General features: G+C 45.8%; 1 protein-coding gene across 3 annotated transcripts in view; it reads right to left on the reverse strand.

Moving 5' to 3' along the window:
* Positions 1-12,500, reverse strand: part of LOC143279824 (lysosomal alpha-mannosidase-like) — a 263,784-nt gene that overhangs the window by 164,905 nt on the left and 86,379 nt on the right. The gene's annotated exons all lie outside the window — the stretch shown is intronic.

Here is a 12,500-nt window from a genome sequence, read left to right on the forward strand (position 1 = left end):
GAGTCCTGGATGTCTGTCTGGGTGGGAAGTCTGTCTGTCGTTCCAAGGGAAGGAGGGGAGTCCTGGATGTCTGCCCAGGTGGGAGGTCCGTCTGTCATTACAAGGGAAGGAGGGGAGTCCTGGATGTCTGTCTGGGTGGGAGGTCCGTCTGTCATTCCAAGGGAAGGAGGGGAGTCCTGTGACGGAACGAGACAATGCCAGGGTTTGAAGCTTCGTGTCCCCAGCTGTCCTTCACAATACGCAAGTGGACGGTGCGATCAGCAACGACGAACACGTGACTGGTGTTGCACGACACGCGATTTGTCTGTCTATCCCTTCGCCCCATTCTGACGAAAAACATAAACATGCTTCACCTCCATGACAGAGGTAAGAGGATTTTTGGTCGGTTGCAATGGATTCATGGTATGTAACAGGAATATTGGGTCTGTTGCCCTGGATATATGATATGCTATAAGAATTTTTGATTGGTTGCCTTGGATATAATGATATGTAAATGGAATTTTCGGTTGGTTGCCCTCGATGTAACAGAACGTTTGGGTTGGTTGCCCCGAAAAATTATATGGTATGTAATAGGAATATTGGGTAGGTTGCCCTGGATATATGGTATGTAATAGGAATATTGGGTAGGTTGCCCTGGATATATGGTATGTAATAGGAATAATCGGTTGGCTGGCCTGGAAATATGGTATACATGTAATAGAACTACCGTAAAACAGTGTCTCCATAGCAGATGGCTTATCTCAGCGACCGTGACGTGTCCTGCGTTCATTTCATTCGTGTTTTTTTTTTTGTTTTTTTGTTTTTTGTTTGTTTGTTGTTGTTTTTTTGGGGGGTTGCTTTCGTTTTGTTTTTGTTTTTGTGTATGTGTGTTGTTGTTTTTCGTTGTTGTTTATACACCCAGCTAAGTCCGGGAGCGCATACAAAAGATTAAGTGGCAACACAGGTGTTGCTACCTCAAAACAGGTAAAATCAGTTTTCTCCATTTGTATCCTGTTGTTATTCACGGAGAATAAAAAAAGACTGCTAAATATGACCTGCTTCTTGAAAAACAAAGAACAAACAAACAAAAACAAGAGAAGCAAGGCCTTCAAGACTCACTTGTGATAAATTAAGTCCCCTAGCATTAATTACAGAGTAATTTCCCTTTTTTACTATCTGCACCAAAACGTTTGCAAAATAAATAAAAATTCCATGCTTAGCAAAAGAAGTTCCTGTTTGAACAAAAAATGATAATAATGACTCCTCTTGTTGTTGTGTCAGAATAAGAGGTCAAAGTGCCAAGTTTAGAGAATACAAAAATATAAATATAACAGTAAATGCAGTTTGCATATAATTAGGGTTCTTTTTTTAATTTTTTGTGCCCATCCCAGAGGTGCAATATTGTTTTAAACAAGATGACTGGAAAGAACTGAATTTTTCCTATTTTTATGCCTAATTTGGTGTCAACTGACAAAGTATTTGCAGAGAAAATGTCAATGTTAAAGTTTACCACGGACACACAGACACACGGACACACACACACACACACACACACACACACACACACACACACACACAGACAACCGAACACCGGGTTAAAACATAGACTCACTTTGTTTAGACAAGTGAGTCAAAAACCACTAAACTTATTGATCTAATTTTGGTCACGGGATTTTTTTTAAATTTTATTTTTTTTTATTAATGTTGTTGTTAAAGAGGTTCATCTAAATTTTGCTGTGATGATATTTCTAACGAGATTTTTCAACATATCACAGCTATGTCAATCAAAACAATATTGCGCAATTCACACATTTCCAATTCACCTTTCACCTTTCAATTGTTTTTCCCCGATTGTTTTTTGGTTTTGTTTTTCTTTCTTTTTCTGTCATCTTCACCAGAACAGAATAACAAAAAATGGTACTTGTCATTTTCGTACTTATATATCTAATTTATTTTGTTTATTATGTGGATTTTTAAAGTCTCTCCTCCCACTTCAGCAGCGAAATCTGTACGGAGAAAACACACACACACACACACACACTGTATATACATATAATATAATAACACGAAATAAAAGTATTGATAAGATAGAATAAAACCTAATGTCAAGCAAATGACACGGTATGCGGAACGTGATAGATTTTTTTTCCTGTGCACAGAGATCATAAATAAAAATAAAAATATATCGTATTCTCGGTTTCAGAGGTTTCACACACACACACACACACACACACACACACACACACACACACACGAGAAATATGTATGTATGTATGTACATATATATAGATACATACAGACATACAGACATATATACATACATACATACATACATATATATACACCGTTCTTATCTCTGTTTCCATGGCAACGAGTGACAGCAGTGTCTCAATTTGTTTTCAGACAGCAGTCAAAGACCTTGTAGTTGACATAAAAATTTTGGGGAAAAAAATATCAAACAAGAGATGGAGAGAAAAATATCAATTTCTACTTCAGAGCATGAAAAACAATCAGAAAACAACTTCAGCCCCCCAAAATGAAAACTCTCTGTCTCTATATATATCTCTCTCTGTCTCTCTCTCTCTCTCTCTCTGTCTCTCACTCTCTCTCTCTCTCTCTCTGTCTCTCTCTCGTTATGAGTTCACTCTCTGCCTATATTAAAAGGCCGTTGTAACAACATGAACCGCCTGTATGGATTAGTACACGACTTTCAGTTCCTTACGTGTATCCACCATCATGGCTACCTGGCCAGTTCGAATAAAAACATCTGAGTCTGAGTCTGTCTCCCTATCAGTAGTGGTCAGGACGTCATAATAACGCGCAAACGTGATAAAACAAGAACAACGCAATCTAAAGATGTTTGTGTCGTTGTCAATAGTGGCCAGCAGCAGCAATAAATGGTCAGAAATTACCAGCAGCAGTCAATAATGGTCAGCTAATGGTCGATTTCTGCCAAGAAGTCCCAGTAATGCATAACTATCACAAAGTGGTGGAAATTAACTCTCCCCATACGAACGGCGAAAGGGACGACGTTAACAGCGTTTCACCCCAATTACCATCATCAAAATATTGCAAGCGGAAGGCTCTTATACTGAAGAGGTGAGTGTTGACAAAGAATTCCACAATTCTGACGACGGAAGCTAAAGGTTGGGTCATTCAGACACCCACTGGACATCCGAGGGGTCTGTGTAGAGGAGAAGAGAGGACTGGCCGTACTGAGTGAGTTAAACTCTAATAGTGTACAACAATGGTCAGCAGTGGCCGAAAACCTGTTACGGCACAACAATGGACAGATGTAACAAACTAACGCAGTCTGGGCACTTTTGGGTCGTAGTCAACAGTGGTAAACAGTGGTCCTAGACCTGGGGGAATATAGACCTGGAGGAACATAGACCTGAGGGAACACAGACCTGCCTGAAAGAAACTTTGGGACAACATAGACCTGGGGGACCTAGGTGAATAGAGACCTGGAGGAATATAAACCTGGGGGAACATAGACCTGGGGGAAAGAAAATTGGGGGGAAACAAAGACCAGCTGACCCCAGTCTGGCTGCATTTGTCCCATTGTAACATACCCACATTAATAATGTCAGTGATAGTGAACGATCAAGAAAGCCAATAACAATGCTTGTAAGTAACATATCCGATAATGTGCCTGCTTTATTACCGCCATGCCATTTCACGTGGGGCTTAATACCCTCTACGCCTGGCGGAGCTCTTTCCACTGACAGGAGAAGGGGCGAAAGGGGCCCATTGCTTCGGGCAGAGGGGGCTCGTCAGCCTTTCCCGGCTGCTCGTCTTAGTGAAGGAAAACACTTACTTAAAACCTCCGCTGCCTTGTGGATATACCCACCCACTCATTGGAAACACTTCGGGAGACACCCCGAGGAAAAATCTGGAGTCGGGAGTCCCGAGGGCAGTTCGAGGCTGTATTCAGTAATTAACGTCCTGGCCATTCCTGCGGCGGTGCTGGAACAATGCGCATTGGCTCCTTCCTTTCCATTGGCTCAACAGCCGTGTGGTTAAAGCGTTTGACTTTCAATCTGAGGTTCGAATGTCGGAAACGGCGCCTGGTGGGTAAAGTGTGGAGATGTTTCCTATCTCCCAGGTCAAAACATGTGCAAACCTGTCAGTGCCTGAACCCCCTTCGTGTGTATATGCAGAGAATTAAATGCACACGTTTAAGATCCTGTAATCCATGTCAGCGTTCGGTGTTTTATGGAAGCAAGAACATACGCAGCATGCTACCCCCGAAAACGGAATATTGCTGCCTACATGGCGGGGTAAATGAAGAAAACGGTCAAACACGTAACGTCTTACATGTCTGTATGAGTGTGTGTCTGTATGAGTGTGTGTCTGTATGTGTGTGACTCAAACCTACTCGAATGACACAGAAAACGAATGACGAGTGCCCAGATGGCAGCTGTCGGTCGGCTCAATCCAGGCAGGCAGCCTGTTGTGTAAATGACTCGGTGTTTGTAAAGTGCTTTGAGCTTGGTCGCCGACCACGGATATGCGCTATATAAGTATCCATATCATCATCGTCATCATTATCATCATCATCATCATTTCAGAGACATGCAGAGGGGGACCTACTGCATGGGAAACAATCTGTCCTCCATACCTACCTCCCCAAGCTTGGTGCACTGGAGAGGACACTCCAGCTTCGCTATGTAGCCAGCGTGTGTGTGTGTGTGTGTGTGTGGTTCAGTATGGAAGGGTGCGGTTACGTTTGGTGTGGTTTTTTTTGTTGTTGTTTTACTCATTGTTGTGTTTATGATTTAAATATTCTCAATGCCACCACTATGCATTGGAATGTCCTGTCATAATCATTCTCCCCTCGCTGGTAATGTCATACAACGCTGTGTGTCCATACCTTTATAAGTCAAAGTGCCCCATAAAAAAGTTTTCTTTATATATAAAATAGACAAATAAAAAAAAAACCAAACCTAACGGTTCCCTGCAGCGAACAATAGAATGTTACACAAACCCGCTGCACTTTACATAGGAATGTGCCACTCATCCTGTGGTAAACACACATCATGTGGTGGACCTCCACAAGCCAAAGTGTCGGCTTGCTGTCGAAAGGGCAGAACTCTGCTGCAGGTCATTATGGAAAAACCAGTGGTTTTAAACCGGTACAGTGAAAGCAACCCTTAACTCACTCAGTACGGCCAGTCCTCTCTTCTCCTCTACACAGACCCCTCGGATGTCCAGTGGGTCTCTGAATGACCCAACCTTTAGCTTCCGTCGTCAGAATTGTGGTATTCTTTGTCAACATTCACCTCTCCAGTATAAGAGCCTTCCTCTTGCAATATTTTGATGATGGTAATTGGGCTGAAACGCCTTTAACGTCGTCTCTTTCGCCGTTCGTATGGAGAGAGTTAACACGCTTTGCTGCCCCTCCCCCACCTCCCAGCTGACAATCCGACGAACGGTAAAAGGTCAGTGTTAACTCACTCAGTACGGCCAGTCCTCTCTTCTCCTCTCCACAGACCCCTCGGATGTCCAGTGGGTGTCTGAATGACCCAACCTTTAGTTTCCGTCGTCAGAATTGTGATATTCTTTGTCAACATTCACCTCTTCAGTATAAGAGCCTTCCGCTTGCAATATTTTGATGATGGTAAATGGGCTGAAACGCTGTTAACGTCGTCTCTTTCGCCGTTCGTATGGAAAGAGTTAAACCGGTACAGTGAAAGCAACCCTTAACACGCTTGCTGCCCCTCCCCTCCCCTACCTCCCAGCTGACAATCCGACGAACGGTAAAAGGTCAGTGTTAACTCACTCAGTACGGCCAGTCCTCTCTTCTCCTCTCCACAGACCCCTCGGATGTCCAGTGGGTGTCTGAATGACCCAACCTTTAGTTTCCGTCGTCAGAATTGTGATATTCTTTGTCAACATTCACCTCTTCAGTATAAGAGCGTTCCGCTTGCAATATTTTGATGATGGTAAATGGGATGAAACGCTGTTAACGTCGTCTCTTTCGCCGTTCGTATGGAAAGAGTTAAACCGGTACAGTGAAAGCAACCCTTAACACGCTTTGCTGCCCCTCCCCTCCCCTACCTCCCAGCTGACAATCCGACGAACGGTAAAAGGTCAGTGTTAACTCACTCAGTACGGCCAGTCCTCTCTTCTCCTCTACACAGACCCCTGGGATGTCCAGTGGGTGTCTGAATGACCCAACCTTTAGCTTCCGTCGTCAGAACTGTGGTATTCTTTGTCAACATTCACCTCTTCAGTATAAGAGCGTTCCGCTTGCAATATTTTGATGATGGTAATTGGGATGAAACGCTGTTAACGTCGTCTCTTTCGCCGTTCGTATGGAAAGAGTTAAACCGGTACAGTGAAAGCAACCCTTAACACGCTTTGCTGCCCCTCCCCTCCCCTACCTCCCAGCTGACAATCCGACGAACGGTAAAAGGTCAGTGTTAACTCACTCAGTACGGCCAGTCCTCTCTTCTCCTCTACACAGACCCCTGGGATGTCCAGTGGGTGTCTGAATGACCCAACCTTTAGCTTCCGTCGTCAGAATTGTGATATTCTTTGTCAACATTCACCTCTTCAGTATAAGAGCGTTCCGCTTGCAATATTTAAAAAGGCTGTGGGGATGAACACAAAGGAGTGACAAGAGTCCTGTGCTGAAGGGAAACACAATGGCACAACTTCACCCAGTGTACGTACGGCCCTGGCTGCCGGTGGTGGTGAAGTAGAATGGATTCCGGCTGACATGACTGAGGGTCATCAGTTTCCACATACTCGCGGTCACGAACACACACACACACACGCACACGCACGCACGCACGCACGCACGCACACACACACACACACACACACACACACACACACACACACACGTTCGTACATACTCTCTCTCTCTCTCTCTCTCTCTCTCTCTCTCTGATTCCTGTCTCAAGCCCCACCCTTCTTCCCCCAAACTAAAGCATATGGATCGTGATGATCACTAGCTTCCACGATAAGTCTGGATCTGTCATCTACTCTCTGCCCTCCCTCACACACACGCACGCACACACACACACACACACACACACACACACACACACACACACACACACACACACACACGTACGTACATACTCTCTCTCTCTCTCTCTCTCTGATTCCTGTCTCAAGCCCCACCCTTCTTCCCCCAAACTGAAGCATATGGATCGTGATGATCACTAGCTTCCACGATAAGTCTGGATCTGTCACCTACTCTCTGCTCTCCCCTCACACACACGCACGCACACACACACACACACACACACACACACACACACACACACACACAGCACACACACACACACACACACACACACACACGGCATGCACACACATTCTCTCTCTCTCTCACATACACACACACACTCTCTCTCTCGCTCTTTCACACACATACACACACACACAGCACGCACACACACACACACACACACACACACACACACACACACACACACACTCACACGGCATGCACACATTCTCTCTCTCTCTTTCTCTCTCACACACAATCTCTCTCGCTCTCTCTCTCGCTCTCTCTCACACACACACGGCATGCACACACATTCTCTCTCTCTCTCTCTCTCTCTCTCTCTCTCACACACACACACACACACACACACACATACACACACCACTCTCTCTCGATCTTTCTCTCTCTCTCACACACACACACACACACACACACACACACACACACACACACATACTCACACTCACACACATACTCACACACAATCTCTCTCTCTCTCTCTCTCTCTCTCTCTCTCTCACACACACTCACTCTATCTCTCTCTCTCTCTCTCTCTCTCACACACACACACACACACACACACACACAGAGAAAGACAGGACGTACAATTACTCCTCGGGAACAAGGTACAACCACATCACTGAGACAGAGACCACGTGACTAGTGCTACAAAGTGGAGGCGCGTGTTCGTACAGGAACGAAAAATAATGTAACCCGGTTAATGAATGCGACTTGCAGAAGATTGTCAGATTTGCGCTCATATTTCGGGCCGCTGTCAACGTTACAGATCTACTGCTTCATCTATCACACACGGCAGAGAGAGATCACCTGGATAGGGGAGGAAGAGGAGGAGGAATTTTTGTTTAATGTCCCGTCACACATATCGGTGATTGAAGACATTTTGTTAAAGTATTTATGATTTACATTTGAGTATTATCAGTTAGAAGGGGTGGGAGATGTGAATGAATGGAGAGTGGGGAGAAAAATGGGCAAATGAGGGTGAAATTTGAAAAACAAATGTCTGAATACAATTACAGGAAATTACTTAAAGGACTTCGTACAAGAGAAGGCGTTAAACTAACAAGCGAAACAACTGATAATGAATGCAAAAAGTCAAAGACATCAACGTTCTCAGTCACTTGTGAAGACACACTTTCGTGTACATGAGGCTTCATCAAGCTACAGTCAAAAATTATATGCTTAACTGTCAGGTTGCTAGAGCACTTGACATTAGAACAATACTTGGTCCGTAATGAATTTGATAATAGTCTGAGAGTTAAACTCAGAATTGGTCTGCGAATCGGACAAAAATCTGAGAGAGTCAACTGACGAGGTTTTAGACCTGAATGAAAGCACCTATAAAAGTATCTTTCTAGTATATTGCTTATTTACTTGTATGACAATGGGTAATATATTTTATACTATTTGTATGATTCTTTGCTCCCCTTGTTGCTACCCTGTCTGGTTGGTCGTTATAAAGGAATCCAGTATGGGATGGTATCCAACAAAAATCAACATTTACACATGTTCACAAATAGGGAGTGCAATAAATACCTAATACCTGGATAAGGAATCAAACGTGTAAAAAGAAACGTTTCAAAAAAAAAATTGCTACACAAAGTCACCTCGTCACATCAGCACGTACACCATAAACTGACATAATATGACTAAAACTTTGTTCTGTTTTATTGTAAAATCTGAAGACTAACTTGACAAAAATGTAGCAAACTTCAGGGAATCAAAAGGGTGAGACCATACGAATTTCGACGGACATTGAGCACAACACTTGTTGAAGCGAAGCAGTGAAGCCAGTGAGAATACTTTAACTCTCTCCATACGAACGGCGAAGGAGACGACGTTTACAGCGTTTCACCCCAATTACCACCATCAAAATATTACAAGCGGAAGGCTCTTACACTGAAGAGGTGAATGTTGGCAAAGAATACCACAATTCTGACGACGGAAGCTAAAGGTTGGGTCATTCAGACACCCACTGGACATCCGAGGTGTCTGTGTAGAGGAGAAGAGAGGACCGGCCGTACTGAGTGAGTTAAAACTTTAGCTGCATCCCATTTGTCCCGCGCATTTAATTATAAATGCTGGGGTTTTTTTGGTGACATTTACGACAATAGTGAAGACCCTCAGTTTCCGGGGCGGGAGGGAAGAGAGAGAGAGAGAGAGAGAGAGAGAGAGAGAGAGAGAACAAAACCTGAATGCATCCTACAACAAATTGCAGCAAAATATCCAATATCTATAGTGCTCTTGTTTGTTTGTTGTTGTTGCTGTTATTATTATTATTATTATTATTGTTGTTGTTGTTGTTGTTGCTTTTCGTGTGTGTTGTTGTTGCTTTTCGTGTGTGTGTGTGGTGTGTGTGTGTGTGTGTGTGTGTGTGTGTGTGTGTGTGTGTGTGTGTGTGTGTGTTTCGTCTTGTATCGCCTCGCCTCACCCGGTCTCATGTCCTTCTATCCTGTCCTGCCCTGTCTTACCCTGTCTCCTGACCTGTCTCCTGCCCTGCCCTGCCCTGCCCTGTCCTGTCCTGTCCTGTTCTGCTCTGTTCTCCCCTGTCTTACCCTGCCCTGTCTTACCCCGCCCTGTCCTGCTCTGCTCTGCCCTGCTCTGCTTTGTCCTGTCCTGTCCTGTCCTGACCTGTCCTGCCCTGTCTTGTCCTGTCCTGCCCTGTCCTGCTCTGTCCTGTCCTGTCCTGTTCTGCCCTGTTCTCCCCTGTCTTACCCTGCCCTGTCTTACCCCGCCCTGTCCTGCCCTGTCCTGTCCTGTCCTGTCCTGTCCTGCCCTGTCCTGTCTCTCGTCCTGTCCTGTCCTGCCCTGCCCTGCCCTGTCTTGTCCTGCCCTGCCCTGCCCTGTCCTGTCCTGTCCTGTACTGTCCTGTCCTGCCTGCCCTGTCCTGTCATGTCCTGCCCTGTCCTGGCCTGCCCTGTCCTGCCCTGTCCTGCCCTGTCCTGTCCTGTCCTGTCTCTCGTCCTGTCCTGTCCTGCCCTGTCCTGCCCTGCCCTGTCCTGTCCTGTCTTTCCCTGCCCTGTCCTGTCTCTCGTCTTGTCCTGTCTTACCCTGCCCTGTCCTGCTCTGCTCTGCCCTGCTCTGCTTTGTCCTGTCCTGTCCTGTCTCTCGTCCTGTCCTGTCCTGTCCTGTCCTGCCCTGTCCTGTCTCTCGTCCTGTCCTGTCCTGCCCTGTCCTGCCCTGCCCTGCCCTGCCCTGTCCTGCCCTGTCCTGTCCTGTTCTGTCCTGCCCTGTCTTGTCCTGCCCTGCCCTGCCCTGCCCTGCCTCTCGTCCTGTCCTGCCCTGTCTCTCGTCCTGTCCTGTCCTGTCTTGTCATATCCTGCCCTGCTCTGTGTTATCCTGTCCTGTCTTATCTTGTCCTGTCCTGTCCTGTCCTCCTCTGTCCTGCTCTGCCCTGTCCTGTCCTGTCCTGTCCATTCTTGTCTTGATTCAGTCCTTCCCTTAACAACAACAAAAACAAAAAACAAAAAAACAAAACAAACAAAAAACAAAACAAAAAACCACCTCTTCCTCACGAAACCGTCCGCATTAGCTGATCTCCTTCGATTAGCGATGGGGGGGGGGGGGGGGAGAAGACAGAAGACAGGTGGAAGAGAAGAGCAGAAGGATGGGGGCAGGGGGGGTAGGGAGAGTTGTGGAGGGTAGGGGTGGGGTGGTGGGTGGGGGGTGAGGGGCTTCGCCAGTCTCGGCTGAGGACGCGGATGACAAGAGGGAACGTGACAGCTGTCTTGGCTTGGTAGGAGCGGAGTGATGTTCTTGTCGTTGATGGGAGCTGGGCCGGACGAGTGGAGGAGGGGGGAAAGGGGGAGGGGGGGTGTAGTGGAAGGAGGACTTGGTGGAGGAGGATCGGGGGGGGGGGGGGGGGGGTGGGGGGTGGGGTGGGGGGCGAAGGGTGGACAAAGAGGTTTCAGTGTGTGTGGAGGGTACTCTCCCCCTATATATATTCCCCCTCCCCCCCCCCCCCCCCCCCCCCCCCCCCCCCCCCCCCAGTTTCCCAGCCCTGACCCTGACCCCAGCAAGACAGCATGAATAATGAATGTCACGACCTCCACTGGTTGCCTGACGCACTAGTCGCCATCATTCATAAGTAAATGTGTGTGTGTGTGTGCGTGCGTTCGTGCGCACGTGCGAGAGCGAGAACGCGTGCGCGGCTGCTGGGAGCATTCAGTAAGGACTGGAGTCGTGACACAACTTACAAACAAGAGAGGCAAGGCCTTCAAGACTCACTTGTGATAAATTAAGTCCCCTAGCATTAATTACAGAGTAATTTCCCTTTTTTACTATCTGCACCAAAACGTTTGCAAAATAAATAAAAATTCCATGCTTAGCAAAAGAAGTTCCTGTTTGAACAAAAAAATGATAATAATGACCGCTCTTGTTGTTGGGTCAGAATATCAGATCAAAGTGCCAAGTTTAGAGAATACCAAAAATATAAATATAACAGTAAATGCAGTTTGCATATAATTAGGCTTCTTTTTTTGTGTCCACCCCAGAGGTGCAATATTGTTTTAAACAAAATGACTGGAAAGAACTGAATTTTTCCTATTTCTATGCCAAATTTGGTGTCAACTGACAAAGTATTTGCAGAGAAAATGTCAATGTTAAAGTTTACCACGGACACACAGACACACACACACACACACACACACACACACACACACACACACACAACCGAACACCGGGTTAAAACATAGACTCACTTTGTTTACACAAGTGAGTCAAAAAATACACACCAAGTTCAGCGCTGGCGTGTACGTGTGTGACTGAAACCTGACTGAATGATATAGGAAACGAGTGATGAGTGCGTCTAAAGGCAGGCAGCCGTCAGTCGGCTCTACCCATGCCAGTATACGCACGCAGCCCTGTTGCGCAGCAAACGACTTGGTGTTGTTTGGTCAAGTTGTAAAGCGCTTGGAGCTTTGGTCTCTGAATCGAGGATAGGCGTTCCATAAGTACCCATATCATCGCCATCAACAACAACAACAAAAATATGAAGAAATGTGTATTGTCATACAGCAAGTTTTTTTTTTTTTAAATTTAATTTTTTTTTTATCATGCAACAGAAACTGTGAGAGAGAACTCAGAACTCTTTTTTTTTTTTTTTGGGGGGGGGGGGGGGGGGGGGGGGGGGAGGGGGGTTGTTTTTGTTTGTTTGTTTCTTGTTTTTGTTTTTCCAAGGATTAAGATTTTTTTAGGCACGGCCTATTCTTAGGATCTGTCCTGGCTAATCTACATCAGTCATAACAGCACACATAAT

This window comes from Babylonia areolata, chromosome 1 (genome assembly GCF_041734735.1).
Source record: "Babylonia areolata isolate BAREFJ2019XMU chromosome 1, ASM4173473v1, whole genome shotgun sequence".
In the NCBI taxonomy this organism is placed as follows: domain Eukaryota; kingdom Metazoa; phylum Mollusca; class Gastropoda; order Neogastropoda; family Buccinidae; genus Babylonia; species Babylonia areolata.